Here is a 25,709-nt window from a genome sequence, read left to right on the forward strand (position 1 = left end):
CAAGTGCACGCCGCCGCCGACACGCGTGCTCCCTCACATCCCTGGTGCGTCATTCACTACATGTGTACGCTTTTGGACGCTAAATCCTACTTTAATTTCCACCTGCGGTTCAAGGTTGGGACTTCAGAGGAGGAGCTGTCTCAGACTGGCTGTTTCAGCCACCTAGCTTCCAGCTATCCGTGAACAAACGTTTGATCCTCATCTACGCTGCTGCACCTATACGGACCCATACTCCCCCACCCACGCGCTGTCAGGAGACAGCGGATATCAGAGGGAGTCCTGTATGAATGAGCTCAATGCAGCTGGATTAAAAAAAATAAATAAAAAAAAAACCTCTCCAATCGCGTCAGTTGAAAATACCAACAGTATTGTTAGTTACAGCTCCAGTGATTTCTCCAACACTCCACATGCTTTTTCCAGTGTGCTAAAGATAACGTTCTACAGTGTACACTTGTTCCCCAGGACTCTGTGACTGGAAGATGTCAATCAAATCATGCAGCCTTGAGCACACTGACTCATCTCTCCTTCACATGGCACTTGCAGTAGGATTGTATCTGCGGCGTATCCTGCCAAGTCCAATGTCTTAAATTGCTTTTACCGTCTCACCAATGCCAAGAATTTGATTAATCCACCATAACTACAGCAGATTTAACACTGGAGGACCCGTTACTGTGTGTACACAGTCAAAAAACAGATGCACACGGATACACACACATATTTAATATTGCTTTAATTGTCTCTTTGTTCCCATTATTATGCTAATATCCATCTCAAGTCCCCTGTGCTGGGAACTGAACCTCTCGGAGCTAAAAAAAACCTTTGTTAAAATTGGGCTCGTAATAATGCACCACAGTACACTCAGACTTCACGACCGGATCCTGCTGGGGTGATTTTCATTTCTTTTTTTTTTTGGTAAGATGTACCAAATGCAAGAAATGAAGCCAAAATATAATAAAGACACTGACTGCTTTGGGTGGAAATCTACCAGTAGGCTGTTCTATCTTATTTGACTGAGAGTGCGATTGCAATGAGGGAGAGGATAAAGATCAGACATATTTTTTTCCTTATTACAGATTGAATTCGTCAGGATTAAAACACGCAGTTGTCGCTTCACTTTACTCTGCATTTAGCCGCTAACGTAAGTTTACGTTCAAGGGAGAAGTTTGACCAGAGCGACTGTTGCAAGAAAACCTTATACAGGGTTAATGTTCTAGTTTAATCCAAACCACGACATTGTCGCTAAGCTAACAAAGTCATTTTGATCCCTTAGCTTAAGAAGACTGGGATAGAAAATTGAAAATAAATGTTTGGTGTCTTTCTTTGTCAGAAATGGCCAGAAAATATTCAAAACATCTTTGTTTAGGTTACACATTTTACTTTAAAGGAGCAGTGGGCACGATTTAGTGACATCTAGTGGTCATGGGGAAGGTGACAACACCTACAACGAAAAATCTTTGACAAAAAAATGGAATTCTCACCTCTGCTCTTTGTCTTCCTCGTCAAACTAAATAACCACATTAATGGGGTTTCCATCAACTTAGCATGGTATTTGAGAAGGGTGATGCAAACGGCAACATTTGAGGTGTCTATGCCAACTTCAAGGTTTTGGTTGTTGTTGTTGTTGTTTTGAATGGGTATACTCGCAATGAGGAAACGTGAATGAGCTTTGCAGCTGTGTCCCATATCATCAAGGATTCTCTAAAACTTTGTCTTCAACTCTGGACAGCGTGCGACATGTCCAAGACTCGCTGGTACTGAAAGACAACTTGTCCAACTGCAGGTCATTCAAGATGTCGCCACTGCTGAACGGCGTTACGACGCTTTGTGACTTTGCTCCAAACGCTATGATTTTTCCGCCACATCTCAAATGACTCGCATAGCTCCATCATGTACTGAAGTAACTTCATATGCGAGACGCTGGTTCATCTTTCCGTAATTTTTCTTTTTGCTAAATGTACGCAGAAGAGCGGTTTACAGATGGTAGCATACGCAAGTCGCGTCAGTCGATTTGCCCCAAGTTCAAATGAAGGTCTCACGTTTTCTGAGCCGAGTCGCCTCTCTGATGCAAGGTCCTGGGAGGCAGCCGCTGTCCTCTTGTATCTCGTCTCCAGGGATACGACCAGACAGCAAACACATTACAGCACATCTTCATATCTCACAGCCTGGGATGACTCGACTCAATGCGAAGGGGAATATTTAGTGTGAGATGCATCAGCAGGTATTTATTTTTTTCAAGGTAGCGCAGGAGTGACAGGATTTTATAAGTGCCAGCACTTAGTCTTGATATAACCAGAAAAATGAGACTGCCAGTGGTTATCTCAAAACTTTCAAAGTAAAAGAAGCCTCACAGACAGACAAGGATGCGCCCCTGGTAATTTCCATCAGATATCTGAGGTCAGCACATTTTCTTATTAACACTAAAGCACCAATATCTATTCCACTAACTTAATATTATCAATGGATTCTATTCTATTTCTTCACCTAAATCATTACCGCTGCAGGACAGCTGAAGCCTACACTAGTATTAAAAACTTAACTTTGTAAATGTGATATGTCAGCATTCAGTGAAAGGAGGGGCAGGGGAGTGTAAACACTCTGCATTCAGCTGACGGATGGAAGCGGCTGAAGTGAGAGACTTCAATGGGAAGATAAGGCCGGCAGATCGGAGGACTCCAGGCTGTGTAAGGTGAAAGTGAGTGGGTTGCTTTTCATAAAGACTCAGCAAAAAAATCAGGACGTGATAGAGATAATGAGAGAGGCCATTCATGGGAAAGTTGCAGAGACACTACAGAACTTCTGAAATATGAAGGGGAGATACAAATGGGGACTGGTGGTTGTGCTGTTTTAATGATGCCTGTGCATTGTGTGACAGTTTAAGAAGAAATTACGAGCGAACATCACAGGAAAGTTCAGAAACACACATCCTACATGCTGCTAAATGAGCTGAATAATATATATATATATATATACATACATACACACACGTACATACACATAGACACACACACTCTGCCTTCTTTCTAAGACTCAAACAAGAGATAAGATACTCTTCTCTCCTGTGTGTGTGCATAAGAGACCCAGAGAAACCAGCTAACCACTAATTAGCTTAGCACAATGAATGGGAGTGAATGGGGGAGTTAGCATACCTTTGGCAAATGTCATCAAACAGATGCAGTCCGTGATCTTGGTTTTACAGGTGTCGTCATCCTTTGTATTAAAGATGCTGAATCAAAAGCTAGTTCCAATTATGTGTTTTCAGGAGAAAGTTAACTTTGAAGAGAAACGTGTACTTGGCGAGCTACGCCAGCCTGCTGATCTGCTGTGGTTCATTATGCGAAACCAACTAGCAACAATTTCCCAAAAAGTTCTTTTTTTAAGTGGGATTTGGAGGGAAAACAGTTGAAAAAGATGGATCACATCAGTGGGTTTCACTCTACAGGTTGTTAGGTTGTGAATTTGATAAAAACGTGAATAAAAAATTCAATTTAAACCTGTTTTTTCCCCCCTTTTTTTAAAAATAGAAACAGGCATGGAAAAATGAAGGAGAAAAAAAAAGCCTCCTGTGTTTAGAGCTTTACATTTCTACTGTTGGAGCACTTAATGAGTGTGAAACATTACACACACACACACACACACACACACACACACACACACACCGCTGTAAGGAAAGCTATTCTCATCACACTTGTGCAGCTTGCTGTAGGTTACCTGGTACAGAGGCATAATTAGACCACATTAGTGTCACTCTCCTCGTGTGTGTGTGTGTGTGTGTGTGTGTGTGTGTGTGTGAGCTTTATGAGTTTGCTCAAGCAACCTTCAACCACTCCATCACAGTCAGTAATGCTATTTGACTCTTACAACATCCCAGATTTTAAATTAACAGCGTGAATTTATAGGCTAATATATTACAATGAAAAATTGTAAGGGTCCTTTGTTTCCCGTCAGTGTCTATTAAGGATGACAAGGACACCTCTGAACTGCAGACCCTGCTATAAAAAAATCTAGTTGAATATGTATTCATTTATATATAAAACTCCTTTTGTGTGAGTTTGATTTATCAGACATTCAAAGTGCTCATAAAAGAAGATAAATCAGGTCATGATGATGATTAAATCGCCTTTTCATCCCAGGTTGGATCTCCTAAAGATTTCTTTTTTTATGATTTTTTTTTTTTATAAATGTATCTTTTTTTTTTTGTATGTTTTGACTTTTGACCTTGTGAAAAAAAAAAAAAATCCATACTGCACATCCTGAAAACACCTGGAGGAACAGTCCACAAATAATGAAGCTGTTTTGGGTTTAATATTCCATCTCAGCACGCCGGGTGTGATCTTCTTCAAGGAATAAAGTGCGATATCCCCCTGATAGTATCATGCTAAGTGAACAAGATGTTGCCTTTATCAGAAAAGAAGGTGCTGGAAGTATTCTTTCAGTCAGGAATTGTGGTCACGCTTCCCCCTAATTCACATGCTCAGCAGTGATGAAATATTCTATTTGGATTTGAAATTCATATCTCATGCCCTCGCTGTGCCTCATCCTCCCAGCCCGTGCGATTCCCGCTCATACATTTTAAACCAAATATTCGCTTCAGCACTTGTTGTCGCGGGCCGTGGGACATCGCCTCATGCTGTAATGTGTTTCCATTTGGCGTCTGCTGGCGTCTCCTGACAGGAAATCAGAGGAGAGTGACCGATTCCCAAAGTGTTTATGAAGACGCCGCAGATATTTTTAGAGAGAGAGAGAGACTCTCGCTGGAAAATAAGAGCGGCCGGATTCACTGGCTGATTCTGTTACAGGACAGGTGCGAGACACGCCACACGGTGCCGGGGGACGACGTTACAAAATCACGAGCAAGAACTCTTGGTATTTTACGTTTGGGTGGGGAAGACTTGTGCGTGTTCTTGTGTTTGCTACAAGTTGAGGGCGGGGACTTTTTTGTGGAAAGTGAGGACACAACCTACCAGACTGTTTGAAGGCCAGTGTTCCTTTTAGTTTAGCTTTAGCATTGAGTTGTGGTGGTTGAGGTTCGGGGCTACGGCATGCATTATGGCAATGAGGGTCGTCACACAGGTAGAAATACATGTGAGTGCGTGTTGGGGGGGGGGGTGGATCTTAATGCAGGGTTCGTTTTCGGGATCCGTTTGCGAGAGGAGTTCCTCGTTTTTGCCGATTTCTCCGGTAAATCGAACAGCGCCGCTTCTTGCTCTGTTCTCCACAGAAAATGCTGTGATGCAAGCTTGACGAGAGAAGAGATAAGAGAAGCCACAATTGGACAAATTGTAGACCGACTGTCCGACGTGAAGGATTGCAGGATGAGCTCAGGGAAAATGCCCGCCTCCTGGTCGCTGAGCTCAACGGCCATTCAGTTGCATCGCCCTTAGTACGTGCAGTTGTGGACCGTCTGCACTCGTCCACCAGGTGCTGCCTGACTTTTCAGCCGTTTCTAACCCCTCTGCTGCTTCACGTTGCGTCCCACCAGCGTGTCCACTGGCAGGACATTGTGCAGCATCCCTTTCTGTCTTCCTGATGGCCTCTCATCATCCAACAAGAATTTTACGAGGAGATGAAAAGCAGGCGCGACGAACCAGACGTTCTGTCCTACAATGCGCAGACTTGGCTCCTTCACAATGTTGATATCACTAATTTAGCTTTGCCAAATGCATTTTGGTTTGAGACATTATCGCTGCCAAGATTTCATTACGGCTTTTTTTTTCCCTCCCCCTTCCCTCCAATGCAAGAAGTGATGCATGAGACTCGTTTGAGATTAACTGCGCTCATGCCTGGAGAGTAGATGAGATCAGGTGTCTGCAGCAGGAAATGATGAAAAGCTTCAGTCAAGACGTGCAGTTTCCAAGAACAACAACAACAACAAAAAATTACATCCTTTTAGATCTGATCCCGGTTTAATAAAATGTTATCAGATCAATCCAATTAGCCAGCAGTGGGAACAAAGCCTGTCTGAGTAGAAAAGAAACATCTGAAGGATCTATGAGCTCAGGCCGTGATCTCAGGGCCTGAAGTCGGCATTTCAAGTGTTTTTTTCTTGACCTTTAACCCTATGTACCAAAATACTCTGCTTTGTTTCCACCGGCAAATACTGCACTGGAACTTTTTATTGAAAATGACATCATTTCAGCAGAAAGACCTTCGTCGGGTAAATATTTGTTGATCTAACTAAAAAAAAAAGGCATCAGTTTCCTGTTGCTTCATTGAAACTGAAAATCTAAAGAGAATTTTGAAGGATGTTAAAAATGTCAAATGTTTTTCAAATCTTTACTAAGCTGCCCGGCAACATTCTGAGGATGTTTTGGGTTTGTGTTGAAGGAACATTCGGTTGCCTCAAAAAAACAAAAAAAAAAAACAACCAAAAAAAAAAGCATCCAGAAGGTTAGGAAGATGGTCCTGGCAACATTACACATAATATTCTGTCAGTGCAGTACATGCCACAGCTTTTGGCCAGAGGGGGCGCCAGACTCAACACAAATTCCCTCTGTAGCTTGCTACTATCTAGCTCGGCTTTAAAAAGCACGCAGAGATCCAAAGAGGTACGGCTCTCACCGACAGCAACACAAACTGGGGCGCTACAAATCTGTCACACAACGGTTGAAACCAAAGGAAAACTGCAAATGCATGTCTGAACGTCTATATTACACTTTTTTTTTTTTTCAACTTGGCAGCCGAAATCTCGTCATTCTTTTCATCATCATTTTGTTGCCAGGAAAAAAATAAATTCTGGACCTGCCAAGGCTGTATTGTCTCAAAGATAAGAGTCTTCCCTTCCCTCCCGGCGTTCGCATGTCTGCTGTCGCGGTACATCCAGCATTTCAATGAGCCTCTGGTACTGTGCCTGTTATTACAGACTTCTCAGTGCGTCGCCACATGGCAGGCCTGTCATGCTCACCCCTTACTTTCATCGCAGCTCCATCCTGTAAGACAGACTGTAAACACCCCATCCGACTTGAACACTTCTGACAAGTGCATTATGATTAGAGGCACCTGTCACCAACCGCCTTGTTTTGTTTATTTCCCCATTTTCCTATAGATTTATTCCAGCACGTCTGGACTTCACCGTCGTGGAACAAGGCCGGATCATTTCTCGTCCTGCGATTTCATCTGGTATTCTTTTTTTTTTTCTTTTTTTTTTTTAAACAGGGTGATATTTGGGCTTGTATCCATTAGCATTCGAAATAGGAGCGAGATTTACCCTCGAGAAACATGCCAAACACTCCCAACCACAACTGTGTCATACACAGACGCCGCCAAGCTCCGAGGGGTGAGACTCAGAGTGTGATGTCAAGAGTTTTTTGGTTGTTTTTTTTTTTTAATTTGTAACCTTTGGGGAGGTTCATTTCTCTGCAAATGGAACATGAGCTCGGTGTAATCAAGTCTAAAAAGATAATGACAGGATTATGGATGGCCCTAACAAGTGGTCTGTCTGCGCGTGGATTTATTTCTGTCTGTGTTGGCGAGGCGACGTCATTTCACAGGTAGAGGTCAGGTTAGGTCTCCTCCAGCTGCCAAACTCCCGGTAATGACGGCTCTTTGTGCTCGTGATGTTTTGACAGATTTCAATAGATCATAAAAAAGGTTTATCAGGGCGTGAAACACGGACACGAGGCTGATGTGAAAGGTCCTCGCTGGAAAAATGACAGCATCGCCTGTGACCCTTGTACTTTTTTTTTTTCTTCCAATAAGCCCCGTTTGTGTGAATAATGTCCTCTCAGGAAAATTAACAGCCTTTCTCTGAGGTTCTGACCCTTGACCTTCCAAGCTCACTGGGGTGCTATTGACCGGGATGAGAGTCAGCGTGTCAGATCTCGTGGTCCCTTGGATGAGTTGGTGGATTTCAGGGTGTGTGTGTATGAGTGTGTGTGACTGAGGCTGAGAAATACTGATGTGTGAGATGGATCTTTAACGCAAACACTGCAGCTAATTTCCAGGAGGACTGGGACTCTTGGTGCAGCCCAGTTGACCTGGTGTCGGAATCATTAATTTGAACCTCCTCCTCTGAGGTTGGGCTTCTGACCAGCGATGCCTTGACCAACCCTGGCATCAGGAGGTTGAACGCCATGACAAAATCCTGTTTAAGCACTTAATTCTTCATCATCATCATGTTGTTACTGTCTTTTTAGGTGCAAAATACCACAGAGAATGTCAGGAACTGTCTCGCCTAGTTGTGTCGCAGTATTATTTACAATGACCTGACTATTCTACTGTGAGAAAAACACACGTTTTCATGATAATCGACCAGGTTTAAAAGGGAAGCAGACTAAGGCAATGTCTTCTTATGTTGAATGATCATAAAATGTTCAACAACACCAGAATTAAACTCAGTTTCATACGACTTTGATCAAATGTGCTGATTGATTAAATCTAAATACACAAATGGAGGTGTTCTCACTTCGCCCTCTACAGGGAAATTCACAAAAACCTTTCTGGCAGGAGAAATGAAATCAACTACGCCCATCAGTCTGCCAAGCAAACATTCCGATCTTCTTGCCCTTCATCCAGCCAACAGTGACCCGCGACGACATGCAGATCTCAACTCATTGGAGGTTCACCTCGGTTTTGCCGTTTATTCGTGTGACGCATTGAATTCCATCGTAAATTTCCCCGCGTAAACGACTGCTGTGGGTGTGACTCGTGCGTCAGTTGCTATCGTTGATCCTGTAGGCCGCAGCAGAATCTTCCCTACGCGTTCAAATGTAACAGTGGCCTTTGAGATCGGCTCAAAACCTCCTCAGCTCGATGGCAGCTTCTCTTAAACAGCATCCCCGGTACTAGCGCAGTGGTAGTAGAAGTATCTGTACTAGCATAGTGAGAACGTACGCTCCCGAGCAAAGAACACGCATATTTTTAACTCTGGCAGAAGTGCCGGTACTGGCAAACATTTCAAGGAGTGAGTAAAAACTTTCTTTCGTCTTGTAAAACTCTAACAACAGTGAAGTTGACGTACTGATTTAACTTCTTTACCCAAGTAAAAATGAACAAGTACAGGTTGTGAAATGTATTCTCTGGATAAAAGTAAAACAGTGGCATTGTCTGCTGCTACCTGGAGCTCATGTCTATTGAATATGATAATATTCAAATGGTTAAATGGAAGCAGTATAACTCAGAGATACTCCAGAACAAATGGGCTCCCTGTTAAGATTATACTAGCTTAGGCTGTGTGTTTGTATCTCGGTGGCGTAGAAGAGGAAAAGAATATAAATTTAACAAAGATCCAATTCACTTGCTGTCACCACCTTTATAAAAATTCTTGCAGAAATAACCTGGTACAAGAATCCGGTTCTGAGAGGACCGTCTTGATCTATGAGGGCTCTAAATTACATCCGCTCGTGCGAGCCGGAATAAAGTCCAAGCTCAAAGTTGCAACGTATCGAACATGCGCGTCACGTTCCGCGGGGGGGGGGGGGGGGCTGCTTATCATGACGTAACTTTGACGGCTGCCCAATAAACACTTGAGGAGACAGTGCTCCTCGCGATAGCTGCTGCGGTGGAGGGAGTCGGTTGAGGATAATGGTGTCTGGTTCCCACACTGAGGCGGGTCAATCCAAGGGCCTTCATTTTCCTCTCAGGGCTGTTCAGGGGTGTTGTGTCCTTGTGGTGGTATTAAAGCAAGAGACTGCAGCCACTAGCGAAGCATGCTAAACTCACTGTCTGATGTTACTCTTCTTTTTTTTTTTGCCCTCCTGCTAATTCACAAATGTTAATTTGACAGAATGGCTCACCCACCCCAGAGCTTTAGTGCTGCCGGGGAGAGAAACATCCAAAGCTGCTCTCATGCCTCTCACGACCATCACACGAGTCATAATTACAGGTTTATTTTATTCACCTCATGTAAAACGGTGCACCAAATCTCAAATCCGCGCCCCCCCCCCCCCCCCACACACACACACACACATACACACAAAAGGATCTCATCAAGAAAAATTGCTTAAAGGAGCAGCACAGAGGAGGTCGCAGGAGCGAGATAAAGAAGTTTTATTCGTGCTGAAGCAACAGATGGAACTCTCCATACTCTTTATTAATAACATACAAGGGCAGACTGGGGTTTTTGTTTGTCTTTTTACTTTAAATCCACATTGTATCACATCAACGCCTAGTCTACAAATGCACTCTTTCATAATTTTAAAGCCCAAATTTAGGAGATGACAAGCAGACATTCAAGCGTAATTATTTATTAAAAGCATGCCAGAATAATCCATGACTGCACGCTTGGCGTGAGAAATAAAAGTTTTTAGATGTTTTGCCTTCCTCGCTCTGTGCTGTGATTTTGACTTTGACTGGCGTAGCATCTGAAGTGCATTTAAGATTTCACTTGAGTGCTAATTAAAAGCCTTAATATTAGCTTTGGGTTATATGTAGAGATGCTAATTCCCCCCCAAAAAAAATCCAGTTTGTAAGTGTCACAGGATATCTTGTCTTGTGCTCCGTGTTAAAAGGAATAATTCAGATTGTTTCTTGTTTGAACTTGACGGTTATCCACCGACTAAATAGTCGGCTCATGAAAAAATCAAGAATCTCTCCACATGTCGGGTGTATTTTTAACGTTTCCAATGACAGCCCTCACTGTTGGCTCCATAATTTAAATAATAGCAAAGGAAGCTTCTGCAGTCCAGCAGCAGTTTCATCGGGGGACGTCTCAGTCTGATGTCACCGTCTTTTTTTTTATGTACATGAAACTACAAAAACTGGTTTAAAATGTGAAAATGTGTGATGTGAAGTCGGGCAGAAGACTGGGACGATGCGAGTTTGCCATCATGAAACACACAGTTATCATTCAGATTATTCTTTTCTATAGAAAATGATGCTTCGCTCCAAGGGAGGGTACAGCTGTAGGCAGGTGTACTTGGAATTCAGTGCTACAACAAAAACTACTTTTTTTGGGATTTTACCTTCTCTGTAATCCCTACAATGCAAATTCAGTCATTAAATACAGTTCTTTTTCATTTCCAATACGCTCATGTCAAACACAAAAAGGCTCTTCGGGGTTTTTAGCTCCACGTCCTGGTTGACTGGTCATTTTTTCAGGTTCAGTGTCCTGCTCTGACCAACTCTGCACCTCAGAGCCTTGTCCAAACACCAGGTGTGAACCTCACCTGGTGTTTTGGTGAGGTGCTGAAGCAAAAGAAGCATTTCTTGGGCCGACAGCACCAATGTTTTTCATCAATAAATTGATGACCCCCCCCCCCCCCCTTAATTTATTCCAGTCCTTAAACTTTAAAATCTTTTCAGAAGCTGATGTGGGGGTGCAGTGGGATCGGTTGGTGCCCAGTTGGCACCTTAAATTAATCCCAACATGGGCAGGCATATGGCAGCCAGACAGTGTTTTACATCACCTATAAGCTCTCCATAGCAGTGGAATGTTGTAAATGCACCATATGCCCAAAGTGAAGAGGATTCTGGGAGAATTCTAAATGGGACGCAGGCAGTGTGAGTGTGTGTGTGGCTAAGAAACAACAAACAGCATTGTCGCTCTGTGAGATGAGTTTAATCGTCGCCTTCTGGCTACATCTGCGCTCCGCGAACGCGCGCGCACACACATACACACAAACACACTTTCAATGTCACCTGTGACTTCTCTTCTGTCTCATTCTCACGCTTTCTTCTTCACCTTTGCACCTCTCCTCACCCTAGCCGCCTACAACAGACACACACACACTGACACACACCGCCTTCTTCTCATGTCTGGGCAAGGGCACAGTCACGCTGACTCACCCAGAATTGAGCTGTCATCTGTGTCACCTCAGGGTTGTTTGTGTGTGTGTGTGTGTGTGTGTGTGTGTGTGTGTGTTAGCATCACCTTGGGCTGGGAGTGTACTGTGGGAGGTTACTGTTAACATGCACAAGCTGGGGTGTATGGGTAGAGGCGCAGGACTTGATTTGATCATCATCTCAGAGACAGCGAGAACATGACTAATGTGCCAGTGTGTGTGTGAGAGAAAGTCCTCCTGGTTTTCAGAGAGCATACCCTCCTACACACACACACACACACACACACACACACACACACACACACACACACACACACAGTGCAGGGTTCCCTGATTATTAACAATAAAAGAACATTATTAAGTTGAATGGAGAGACGGGATGGATTCACCATCCTAACTCCCAGCTATCCCTGTTGAGCGCTCTGCTTTTGTCCGATCCTTCACACTCACACACACACTCACACATACAGATTCAAAACCTTTCCTATGAGCATCTGGGCAACAGACAGGCCTATTAGCCCACAGGGCCTCGCAGTGCCAAAATAACAACTGCAGCATATGCCTGTGTAATAATTACATTAATGTTGAACATGTCTCTGGGGGGGGGGGGGGGGTCTAGGCTGGACGACTTGGGGGAAATTAAAGCCTGTTCTTGAAAGCATGAAATTAGAGTTTGGTAAATATTGGAATGGAGGAAGGGTACTGCTAATGGTTGCTCACAACATCGTAATGGATGACAACTTCATTTCTAGAAAAAGAAAAAATCTCTCGACGTTTGCTGTCGCGCGTTAGAACGTCGCTGCAGAGGGCGCGAGAGCGACGTCATTACAACGCCCCGCTAAACCACCCAGACGAAGAATACCGAGTTGTGATCCTGCAGCCCTGTGATGATCGTCCGTCTATTTTTTAATTTATTCATCTCTATTTTATCTATTTATTATTTATTTGTCAAAATGTAAAAAATGAATGTATTTTCACATCAAAACCCATCTTTTCTCCTCATTTAAAAAAAAATCTCCATTTTTAGCCACGCAGCACTTAAGTGTAAGCATAAAGCAATGAAATCACTTTTTTTTATGACTCTTGCTCCGTGAACTAAATTCCTTTCCTCTTGACTTGAATTTGTAAAAGAAACAGCAGCTGTGAAAAGGTAAATAGTTTTGAGTGCCGCGATCATAATTCCATCCGTTTGGTCTGACACTTTGGAACACAATCAAGAGAAGCCACCACAATTTCTCACCAACATTCAAGCTAACACAGGGCTAACTGGGAGTAGCTGGCTCTGCTGTCGCTCAGCAACAGTCGTAACTAAAATGGCGTGGAAGTGTTTGTTTTATTTCCATCACGTAACCTTTAAGATTGGATGGATTTGGTCTGATTACATCAGAGACGTACTTAAGAGCTCCAGAATTATTAATCATCCACATTCATGTTCGCAGAGGGCTAACATGCTAACGGCTACTTCTGGTTAGCTCTCTGCTACCATGCGACATTCACGCATACTGGCTAATGTAAATCAAAATATGTGGAAATCTCCTCCCTGTTTGACAGCAATCACAGCTGTTGAACTTTGCAAAAAAAGAGGTCAACAAAATGCCGTTTGACTCGAAACGATTAGCATATTAGCTTGTGTTAAATGTTTCCTTTGGTCGTGAAGTTGCTCAACAGGTAGCAGCGTGAGTGAAAGTGCATCACATTATGACATATATGTGCGACAACACTTGGTTCCACAGCAAGAATAGTTGTACCTCTATGAATGGCCGTGGATAAACGATTACATTTACCAACACATTGGTTCCGTCTTAAATATCACGCCAAGCTGCTCTACCACTCACGTAAGCGTGCATTTTGAGCTTTTAGTGAGACTGACAAGAGAATAGCGTTTTAAATCCTAGCCTGGCTATATCCAGGTGTGCTGACTATAATCTCTGCAGGAAAAGCACCCAGGAGGCATTTTAACATCCTGTCTCTATTATAAACCATTTAGCATGGTGAGGTAGATGGCAGACAAGCCCCCGTCTCCCCAGCCCCCCCCCCCACTACAAAGAAAAGAAAAAAAAATTCCATTTAGTGGCTACATCACCTTGCAAAGTTACAAATTGTTTTTGTGCCCCACAGCTAAACTTAATGAAGATTCAAGTCATGCCAGGGAACGCTGTGATGTGTGTCCAAACACTCACATGTGCATACACACTTGTCTAAACACTTCCATACCTTCACCGCCACCACACAGGTGGTCATTAGGATGCAGCGTGGAGGGATAATGTGGTTTAAGCAATCAAGGAGCTGGCAGACCTGTTCCCCTGCTGAATTAGAGATAAATCCAAACACTTTGAGGGACTAGATTATAGCCCATATGTGGATTTGGCCCAAACTTGTACCCGTGTGTGTGTGTGTGTGTGCGTGTGTTAGAGAGGATGTGGAGCATGTTTACAGCCCGACAGTGGAACACAGCAAGCATTTGTCGGGGAGATACGTACACATGCAGACACACGTGCAGAAATAATCCATTAGAAATATAACATGGAGTCCTGATACCTTACAGGCAAACATTATTCAGAACAATCAGAGAATTCCAATATTCAGTCTATGCGTTGCAATCCTGTGGCGTGAAATCTGGGAAACAAATGATGCGGCTCATTTTCTGCAACAGCAGCCGCGTGTTTGGGTAAAAATAAGGGTCAGAAGGAACCGGGAAAAGGTTCCGCGTGAATAAAGAACGTTCTATCATGTGTAGTTCAATATGTGAGACCTTCAAGAAAATCTCATCCCCTGCGTTGTCGATTTGTTCCATGACATCCACTCGTCAGAAATGTCTGAAGAAAACTGAAGCAACTCTGGTGCTGAAGGAACCCATCCAGTGTAAATCAGGGACACTGGGACAGACATGATCAACAAGGACTCTGAGGAGTTCCCTCCACACAGGGTCCAGGTCTTCCATGTCCTTCAGGCTGCCATTTTAGTACCATTTTACGCAAAAGGGGAAGATCAGAATGAGCCTCAGCCCGGCCTTCACCCAGCCTCAGGACACCCGGGCGACGCTTAAACCAGGATAGCCCCGCTTCAGAGGAGCACCTGAGGGATTTCCTCATGACAGTGTAGATGGTGACTGGCTAGGACTTCCTAAAACCTGTTCCTGGAGGAGAGGGGGGCGGCTTTGCACCGGGCCCAGGAGAAGAAGAACAACCTCTGGGCGTCTCACGCTCATGAAGTGACGGAGGAGACGCGAGGCTAAAGTCGCAGCTAACGAACATGTAACTGGCAGCCACTCTGGGATACATGAACGTGTTCCAAACATCTGGATCATCTGGATTCTCGGCCGTCATAAACACATTCATTTTCAACAGTTGAACGCTTACAGATGCCATGTTGGTTTTGCAGGACTGCGATTTCGACCTCGTCTTGGCTCGGTCACCCTCAGCGTTACTACCTAAATCAACAAAGATTTAATACAGTTTTAGAACAAAATGTGTTTGGTGTCAGAGGTGTAACCCAGTTTGTGAATACAACGTCGCATTGTGCTCCTCAAGCTCATTTTTGGGATTGAACAAGACAGTTCAGGCCCTGATTTGCTCGATTTGCACGTGAGGAAAGTTTGCTGGGAAAAGTAAAATTTCAAAGTTTTCACTCTCACTTGACTTGGGTTTTTTTTTTTTTTGCCTTGAATGTGCAGTGAAAGCGGGAACCTTTCATTCATGTGCTTGTTTGTGGTTCGTGAGTGCACGGACACCATTCAGAACTTACAGAGTAAAGGTTCCAGAGTGTGTGTGTGTGTGTGTGTGTGTGTGTGTGGTTATTGGGACTGGACAATCTTGTTTTCTGAATATTCAACGGAGGGTTTTTGTTTGTTTTTAATGAACTCATGTGCAGTTTTGTTTTGAAATATACTGTTTCTATGTTCACGTACAGTTTACTCCTTCCCCTCTCTTAATTTCACCTGCGTCTAATCAGTCAGTCCGTCAGCCTCCTGTTGCTTTAACCCTGCTTATATTTGCACTGTGCCGTTTTCTTAATTTTGATATAAATCTGGATTCTCCAGCCTGCTGTCTTTTCCTGTTTCCTACAAAACAGTGAAACATTCAGGAGTTTTTAGAGCAAAACCACTGAAAGTCTCGCGAATAATCGACTTGGTGGAGCGTAAAATACATCAAACGGATGATAGTCTACCACTTTTTTTTTCATATCCACTTTTAAACACCTGTTTCTGCTGCGCTGAAATGGCCGGGGGGGGGGGGGGTTCACATAACACACGACTGCAAATTTAGACGATACAGTTCTTTTTAAGTGGGAATTTTACGAAAATTTACATATAAAAATTAACATATACTGCAATGGAAATGACACGCCGCGCCTCAGAGTGAAATATGAAAACGTCCACACAGGCAGGTGAAAGTCGCAGCACAGAAAAGTGATTTGCACAGATTGCATGTGCTCACGACTGTGTTTGTGTGTGTGTGTTTCCTGCCGTCACACACGCTCCTCCCTAAAAATACATGAATACACACTCATGCACTCAAAAGTTTCCCATCCACACCTCAGAGACACAAACATCTGAGCGACACATTCAGGGATTCCGCAGCAGAAAGACTGTGGTGACAGTTTTGATGATGCTGCGCTGCGTCGTGAGATGATGTTTACAGTTCAAAATTCACCGTGTGTGAACAGGTGTTAAACAGGGCGGTTACCAAAAAATAATCATAATAATAACAGTGAACAGGTTACCTTGGAAACAAGATCCAAGAGCAGCGTGCAAGCTTTGAAAAGTGTCAATCAAATTTGACACCGCCGGGTTTTAAAGATAGCAATTAAGTTCAGCCATGAGCCGACCCCTCCCGTCTGTTAACGGGGCTTCTGTGAGCAGCTCAGAATGTTTTGGGGTTTTTTTCCCCCCCACAATGTGATGCTAATATATATAATTAATATTGTAACTCAGCTGATTTTTCTCTTTCGGTGCAGTTTGCAGAACGAATGAGCGTCAAGGTCTGAGTGGCGTTCGCCTCGCACGAGCCGAAGCACGAAACAGTCCCGTTTGAAAAGACCTTTAGGACAAATTTAATTGTTCTAAATCCTGCACGATCTCCTGGAACGATGACCCCCAAGAAAAAAAATAAAAAATTCCAATCAAATACGATCACTTTCAAAGTTTTCAAGTATTTATCACGAAGAGAACAGTCCAGTTTTACATGCTGTTGGATGTTCACCAAGCTCAGAATGTGACAGTCATTCTGCGGTCGCAGTGGAGTGAATTCACGTTTTTACACGATGAACTTGTGTGCCATCGACTATGAATCTGCTGGATAAAATGGCACAAAATGTGAAGCGTTGACCAAACTAACTTTGGGTTGTTGATTAAAAAAAAAAAAAAAACGTCCTTTAACAGTTGGGCGCTGTGTTTTTTCTGGCCGCGGAGACCTACCGTTGTTGGGGACTATTTTTAGTTGCGTATGAACACATGTAGAGTGCTGCGGGGATGATGTATTTGTGTAGCTCCATCGACAGCGGGAGTTTTAGCCAATTATCTTGACCCAACACTGGATTCTGGACTTATAAATGTTACATAAAAAGCAATGAAGCCCTTTTTAAAAAAAAATGAAACTCGAAGGCGTAAGAGCACGTATTCGGGGCCGATCAGGTCAAACTGGTGCCCTCATGTAAACATACAGTATATATTCATCGTTTCACAGTCAGTGGGAAGGAGAAGCATCACCCTGATAATCAAAGTCCGCTGCTGGAGTGGATGTTCTCTCTTTGGCGCTGCCTCTCCCTCTGTGTGCATGTTTCTGCTGCCCTCATCCTGTTATTCCACTGTGAATAAATCCACTAGATTTCCCGTTAATTCTGACTCAGTGGCGTGTCATGAAGTTGGCACAGCCTGCCGGCGCTCTCAGCAATCTCATTTGTTTACTGTAATTACATAATGTCCAAAAATACCCAAATGTCATTTTACCATTGAAATATATATATATATATATATATATATATATATATATATATATATATATATATATATATTTTTAAAAGGGCCTTCTGAATTCACTCCAGTCGTAGCCAAAGAGTGGATTGCACTGCACACCTGCTACATCTCCCTAACATGTGTGCATGTGCATGTTAAGGAATTAAAGGGTTATCAGTCTTTATTTCTCTAAACTGGGGCAAGCTGCATTATGTAAAGTGCTGAATTATATATCAGATCTGCCTGCGCGCTGCTTTGGCCGAGGGGAGAGTGGCAAAAGCGAAGGGGGGGGAAAAAAACGCCCATGAAAATCTCTTTTGTTATCTCCCTCGCAGCTTCACACAGATTCTCCGTATCTCTTACACAGATAAACGTGCGGCGTTGTTCTTTTCCTTTCTTTCTTTTCGCGCACGTATGTATACATGCTATCTCACACAGGCACACTGACAGATGGGAGCACCAGATGATGAGCGCCACCAGATTTGTTTCTCGCGGTGGGAGCCATCGCTGACACCATTTAAGCTGAGAGAACACTCAGGCGTACATTAGCAGCCTGCTAGTGTCCATGCATGCACGGCGTGTATAAGGTACACGCATGCCCCAATGGACGTGTGTGTGTTTTTTCAAGAGTCTTGGTCTAATATTAACGTCTCAATACTCGCGTGTATGCACAGATGCACACTATGTAAATGAGGAAGTGGGCTTGACGCTCTTGGTTTCGCTCAAGCTGCTTTTATCTTGGCAATAAAGAACAATGTCCTATTGGACTCCCCAGGCCAGCCACGCTCAGGCTATTTGCACATCCTCTCTCTTTCCAACCCCCACCCCACCCTTTTTGTCCCTCCTCGCTCCGCCTGCTTGCCCTGGTCCTCCCTGTAGACCCCCAAGTCTGAACTTAACCAAACTAATCTTTGAAAAAGAAGAAAGAAAAAAAAGTGGGGGGAACAGCTGACTCCCCCTCCTTCTCCTCTTGAGACGCCGCTGACATTTTCTGATGAGAAAGTGTGTCATATTGGGTGGGTGGGCTCTCAGAGGAGGGTTGGGGGGGGGGGTAGAGAGAGAAAAGAGCATAGAGCATGAGAGAGTTGACTCAACTCGGAGCGGGCAGTGTTCCGCGGGGACTCGGCTCCCACATCGTCGCCTGGCAGCTCTCAATGAGTTGTTGCTGACACACAATGATGTCTCACCCTCTGATAATATCCCAGCATGCACGGGGGGGGGGGGGGGGGGTCCAAGTCACTGGCCATAGCCACTGTTGTAAAGTGGTTTGAGACCTCCCAGGTGCTCGGTTTCCTCTCTGTCTTCTTGTTTGTGACCTCATGGCCTCACTGTCACGAGGTCAGACGAGGACTTTGGAGTCAGAATGAGCAACTAATTTACATTCAATCTTAAATACAGGGAGGGATCATGAAACGATTGTGGTTTTATTTTATTTTCCACTTTAAATTATTAGTTTTTGGTGAACTACCAAACAGTGTCTGTCATATTCTTCTAGATGCAGTCAATAGACTGAAGTAATTCCAGTGGACTGGCAGATGATCTCACCTATTTTTCACAGGATTCTCCATAAATATCAATCTGTATTTGTTGTGCGGTGTTAATTACTTGATTGCGCGGGTCAAAAACAACACAGGTGAGGGAAAGGAGCAAGTGGAATTCGGTGTGTTGCTTGTAGCGGTTAAATTGCTGTCTAATTTAGCATAAAGGACAATGCCTGCTCTTTTGCTGATATAATTAATGCTTCATGAGCTAAATATTAACTAGAACCTGCAGTGTGTGTTGTGTTTTCTTGTCTTAAAAAGCTTGTGAGTTTGCAGTCGCTTGAAACGCTGGCGTGAACCCACTTTGCCTTCAAATTTATTCAACCAAATAAAATGTGGTTTTATCATTTCGCTGTAATATCATAGAGGCTGCCATACAGACAGGGGAGGGCAGAGCTCCTCCTCAAAGGTCATCTGACCTCCTGCGCTGCTCTTAGTCTTATGAATAGAAAAATGTTCACCCAATTTTATGACACCATTTTTGTCCCATTATCTCATTTCATAAAGAAACTCCCGACATTTTGCACTGAACTAAATAAAATCCTTTTTTCTTCCGCCCTCCTGTCCCTGGGGTTCACCCCGTGTGCTGCACTTAGTCTTTCCTATTGTTGTACGCTCTAAACCTGGTATTAGCACATGCATTTGTACATGTGCTACAGGCGTATTACACTGTTGCGCCTGATGATTAATTCAGTAAACATGCACTGACGATGAATGGAGCAAAGCAACGCAAGTCTGGGGTGCTACAAGAAAGTTTCCATAAAAAGTGACATCAATATTTTACAGTGTTCATGATCTTCCGTACACTTTTTTTTTTGTCGTCAAGATGGAGGAAAAAAATAAGGATGGATATGTGAATAATTAAGCTATGAACCCCAAACATGGTCAGACACTGGCCTACTTCCTGTTTTTCCACGATGATATGAAGCCATTCATGCCGGCACGCGCCCTCTTATGAAAAGCCTTAACCAAGCTCAGGTCTTGTCTTAAAATCCTGGTTCTATTCCAGGCAGGTTTCAGGATGAGTCAGCTCCTCTCAGATGATTAATTGGTGTCTTTAGACTCTGGAAACCATGCAATTTTAATTGTCTAACACCCCACTGCCAACTACAGGCCATATTTAAGTGTACTAAAGGCATATGGCACGAGTGCCTTTGGGGAGTGTCCATTCAAATTAGTTAAACAATGAATAATCTGGGTGTGAAATCTGATGCTGCAGACCTGAAAGCATGCAACACCATCAACAGAGGCAGCAGGGAGCCAGCACAGCTCCCTGAGGTGAAGCAGACGATGGTAATCTCTCAAATTGGAATATTTTAGATCTTGTCTTTGACAAGTTTGTTTTGTTGTTCGTCCCTGAAAAACAGGACATTCTGTCCCAAAGACTTTAAGCCCTGTGTTTTTTTTTGTGTTAGTTCATGCAAATACTCTGTGCTACATCAACATCGTATTGAGTGCACCTGACTAGGTGTTATTTTTAGACCAACACACTCATGGGTGCAAGGATGGGCATTAGCTGTACAAACAACATGCGCTGTGAGCGGAAATGACAACTGCATCAGTCAGAAACCAGCAATGACCTGTGAACTGCTTCAGGCAAAAGTTAAAGCTACTAATGATTAGGACACTAAAGGTTACACATGCAGACTGGTGACTGGAGGATTGCTGGTTCAATCCCCAGGACCAGCAGGACAAATCTGGGTTGGTGAAGTGAAGAAGCAGTGCTGGCCAAGCCCTCGAGCAAAGTATGGCCTTTAACCTTGAGTGCTCCTGTGGAGTTGCGCAGTGGCCAGAAGATCAGACTATGGTTCCAGGTGTAAATATGGTGTGGGCAGCCCTGCGCGTCTGAGTGTTGCTCTGGGTGAGTTCCCCTGACTGAATAAAGGTTAACAAAACACATTTGAGGTGACAAGAATGCTGAGGTGTTTAGCTTTCAGTGTCAGAGGTTCGCAGAGGACCAACCAGGGGATTTGCAGCCTAATCTGTATGCATGTATCGTCCATCATACATCTGTATGTATGCATACACTTCCATCATTGTCTCATGATTAACGGAGTACCACAGAGCTCCATTTCAGGCCCTACTGTATTTGATTTTGCAATGTGAAGTGTTGTTATTATTCTGCCAGCAGAGTCAACAGAAACCATGAAAGAGTGAACAAGCATGTCCACCCAAAAGGCTCAGAAAAAATTTTATACTGACTTTGCTCACAAGCAAAATCCATTTTTGTGTGTGTAGGACTATGAAACGTAGTTTGAGTTGCGTTACTGCTTCACACTCTGGGAAAGTGAGTGCTATGACGAAGCCAGAGTAAAACGTGGAGTAGGCAGGTTGAGTTACTCACTCATCCAGCAGAAACACTCCTGCCAAATATCCGTCTGGGCGGTCTTCTCCCCTCTCGGTCTTCTTCGCAGTCTTCGCCGCCTCCTCCTCCTCTCATGCACAGCAATACTAAAAACATGATATAAGACATGAACAGTCACATCACTTCCAATCTGTTTTTAAGCATTTAATGAATGTTGAAAATCATGACCCGTCACGACTAACTTTTTCTGTGGATGTCGTTTCCATCATCCGTTTGCTGTTCCTGCCATAAATTGTTCCGCCTCTCCTCGAACCTGGTGACAGGCGGAATGTTCCAGTAAGTGCTCAGACTGGAGGGGTGACTTCCACGGTAATTTACACTCAGCAATCATCATTTTTGTTTCGCAAATAAAATGTCTGGAGCCACTTTAAGCTTCAAACAACAAATGGCGAAGGATTTTTTTTTCCCTCGACTGAACCAAATATCTGGATAATTATTTGCTTTACAGTGAGCAAACCCATTTTAAATTATATAAATACAAGTCTTTCCTCCCACACACCGTCATCGTGCATGTTTGGCTTCTCTAAACTGAGTGGGAACAGGTTAATATACATAAGATAAAAAGACTCTTGCAAGATCACATCCAGAAATTGAAAAGGTGTGCGTGGCTCAGTGGTTTAGTTCCACCTGTCTGTGTGTATTTATTGAAAGTGCCTATCTCTCCATCTTTCTCCCTCTCTCCTGTCTTATAGTGCATTAAATTTCTCCCTGAGGCTGACAGTACAAATATGGTCTGTTAAGGCCGCCAGAGCAGTGTCGCTCATATCCAATTTCTGTCAGTCCGTAGTTCTGTCTGTCTGTCGGAGGGTTCCTCTCTCCCTGCGGCTCCGACTGGGAAAGCTACCACGTTGTGCATCCCATCACATCATTACTCAAACAGATGTCTGCGAAAAAAATGTTGTCCAAAAATTCTACCCGCTAAGAGATGATTATGTGAATTATTGACAAGGTGCCAGAAGTGGGTCAGTGTCAGCTGGCTTGAGCTGTAATCAAAATGTTGCCTGTCTATTCATTTGGATTACAAAACAAATCAGACAATTAATTATAGTTGATTATGGGAGAGAATTCACTCGCTGCTTTGTTTCCGCTGCTGAATTCAAATTTGAACGCTTTTCAAAGCTGTGGTGGTAAAGCGGTAGGGGCTTTGAGGTCAGAAGCTCGTGCCCGGAGCAGTTTTGGTTAATTTAACGCATCTCTGTGGTTAAACTGGATGCATCAGAAGCTGAAAGCGTGAGCCGAGGAGGGATAAATGCCTTGAAAAGAGGCCGATGTGTTCACCTTCCAATTCTCAAGTTTTTACGACGAGAGCATAAAGCAAGTTGATTACTGGTTTGAACTGCTGTCAGGAGGCATCAAAGGTCAATATATCAGAACCCTAACTGCTCTACAACATACTGTAAGGACAAAATGACCTAAAAGGAGAATAGTTTAATAATTGTGGCCCCTCACAAACGCCTTTTACAGTTATATTTATGGGAGAATCGCATGGACGTCAACAAAAAAAATGCGAGAAGAATTATGCGAGGACTCGTCGCCGTCCAGGTTCTGGTTACACCGAAAAAAATGGAACACTGAAGACGATTTGCCCTCCGTTGCTGTGTGAGTATAACAACGCTTATGATATATCAATAATACATGCATATAATGATACATACACAGATATTCACATTTGTGTCTGTATAAAAGCAAGTCTATGATATTCATAAACTGAAAACATGTAAATATTGTCAATATTTAAAACAGATTTATTCCTCCTTCGCTTTGAAAAGCCTTTCGATAACGTCGGACTGATTATGTGTGATTGATTCATCATCCTAAATGACAGATGATGTGCAAAGCTGAAGAGGTTCGAGCAACAGTGCATTTTACATGCGGGTTGGCTTTCGTGAGGCAAGATAACAATTTAATTTACTTTATATCCAAGCAAGCGTTCTCAAACCCAAGTTAACGAAAACTGAACGTGTGGGTTTGTTTCAAGAATGGAATTAATTGTTTTATTCCATCCTATTTAATGATCAAGATAATTTGACGCGGGCATACAAAGTTCATTTATTACTGTCGGTGGCAATTTCCAATCCAGATGCCTCAATCAAACTAGATGGTATTCACCAACTAATTTGACTGTTTAGCAGAGTTGTAAACAAATTAGGAGGAATCAAAACTTAATCACAGAATTATTTCTTCAAATCAGCGTGAGATGTGCCGGTTTTACGGGAGGGGGCGAAGCTTTTTTAATCTATTTTCTGCCTCTTTTTTTAATACGGGTCAGAAATTTGTTTATTAGCTTTCAAAAAAAAAATTGCATGTCATTGGATTTTATGAAATCTTGGGGGGGGGGGGGGGTGAGCGATTGAGAGGAAACGAGATGGAAACAGTTTCGATGGTTCTCGGACCTGCCAGAGTCGTGAATTGTTCCCAAGGCTGGAGAACCAGCGCTTTTTTTTCCCCCCCAGTCTTTTTCCTGCCCTCAGTGCATCTGTATAAACGGCTTAAATTCCAGTATTTGCTAAATCCTGCATTAATTTTGGAAAGCACAAATAGAATCTCCAAGGGTAGGATTAGTTGATGAATAAATATAATCTCAATCTAAATCTGAACTCTCCATCCCACCGTAGTGCAGTCAAACTGATGGCTGGGATTTTTCTTGGCTCTTTTATTTTTGTGGCACCTTCACATCCGGGAGAGTTGTCCTCACTACAGGCCAGCTTGCATCCCAAAATGCAAAGCAAAACTCAAAAGGTTTTAATCTCTAATTTGCATGAACACGTTCAGACGGAAGGTCTTATTACCCCTGCCGAGGAGCTCGTGGTTTCACTCAGATTGACAGCAGGATTTCATAGGAAAACTGCAGTTTTTTTTCTATTTTTTTTCCACCAGCACTGGCAGTGTGCTCCAGGGCGCCCTCAGAATTATGGATGTGCGAACACTTCATCACCACAATACACAGAATGACCCTGCATAACACACAATCAACAGCTGATTTACTTTGATTTGCATCGCTAATCTTTACGCCACAAAGATTTGCAGCACGTTATCAATGCATTGAATTGTTTGTTGTTCTGTTTTGTTACACAAGGAAATACGAACGCCGTTTATCAGATGCAGCGGTTTGAGTGAAAGTGCCATCATGCGACATTCCTGTAGAAGCCAAGATCACATCCACAATAAAAAGAATAATAAAAAGAAGTTAAGTGTTCAGGCTCCCTCTTTTCACCTGGATCACCCTCTCCAGTGTGTGTTTAGCGGCCCCGCGAGTGACACACATACGAACGCCTGACTGTCCACTGAAGGACGGCTGAGGTGGGAAAAAGCCTCCAAGGAAAGAGACGCTCAGGTGCGGAGAGACTGAACAGATCCAGTGATATAAATACCGTGATTCACCTCAGTCAGAGTTCGCTTTGTTCAACGCACGTGAAGCTAATCGATGTTTTTATTTTCCGCTGCACGCTCTTCGCTTGCCATATAAGACTATCCAGCTGAGGTATATAAAAACACATCGACCGATGTCATGAAATTGTGGGTTTGTCCCTGTCTGAACGGAAGCACACGGCTATAAACACACGGTGTAAACTCCAGAGCGCTGCCTCCTCTGCCTTTCAAAGCCTGTTTCATTTGGCCAAAACGCTTGGTCGCAAGGCTCTGGGAGGACATCAGGACATCTTTGCAGACTTGTTGCCTTTGTCCAAGGTAGAATTATTTTGTGAATACAGGCAAACATGCATCCTGGTGTCTGTGTGTCACATAAGGTATGTTCTCATCTTCAATGTACTACTGCTCCTGTCGGGAGATCTGCTCTTTATTGGCTGCAAACAAAAGCTGGATGACAAAGCAGAGATAAATCAAAGGCAAGTGAGTGCAGAGCGTGGACGTGCGTGCGTGCGCGCGCGCGTGTGTGTGTGTGTGTGTGTCTGCAATGTAGATTGGAACAAAGGTTGTGTGTAAGCAGACTTCCCAGAGAAACAAGGTCAGCGGTCCTTAAAGGACAAAAGATAAGCAGGGAAGCGTGAATGCAACACCTCACTGTGGCTTTTCCTCAAATCATACCAACATTGCACCTTTTCCTCACAATACATCAGCGCCATGAAACATTCCCGTTCTGAGCATAGAGTCACTCAACACCCTGGCAACCGCAC

At 43.5% G+C, this 25,709-nt stretch overlaps 1 long non-coding RNA gene across 5 annotated transcripts in view; it reads right to left on the reverse strand.

Annotated features, from left to right (window-relative positions):
* LOC147272627 (uncharacterized) overlaps window positions 1-25,709 on the reverse strand; it is a 208,066-nt gene that overhangs the window by 127,619 nt on the left and 54,738 nt on the right. For all 5 annotated transcript variants that reach the window (XR_015115929.1, XR_015115930.1, XR_015115928.1 and 2 more), the window contains 2 exons: window positions 21,759-21,829; window positions 21,556-21,662 (listed from right to left, as the gene is read on the reverse strand). This is a non-coding gene — a long non-coding RNA (uncharacterized LOC147272627). The remainder of the gene's footprint in view (window positions 1-21,555; window positions 21,663-21,758; window positions 21,830-25,709) is intronic.

The sequence above is a fragment of the Aulostomus chinensis genome, chromosome 1 (genome assembly GCF_037954235.1).
Source record: "Aulostomus chinensis isolate RoL2024-O1b breed Wild chromosome 1, RoL_Achi_v1.0, whole genome shotgun sequence".
NCBI lineage: Eukaryota > Metazoa > Chordata > Actinopteri > Syngnathiformes > Aulostomidae > Aulostomus > Aulostomus chinensis.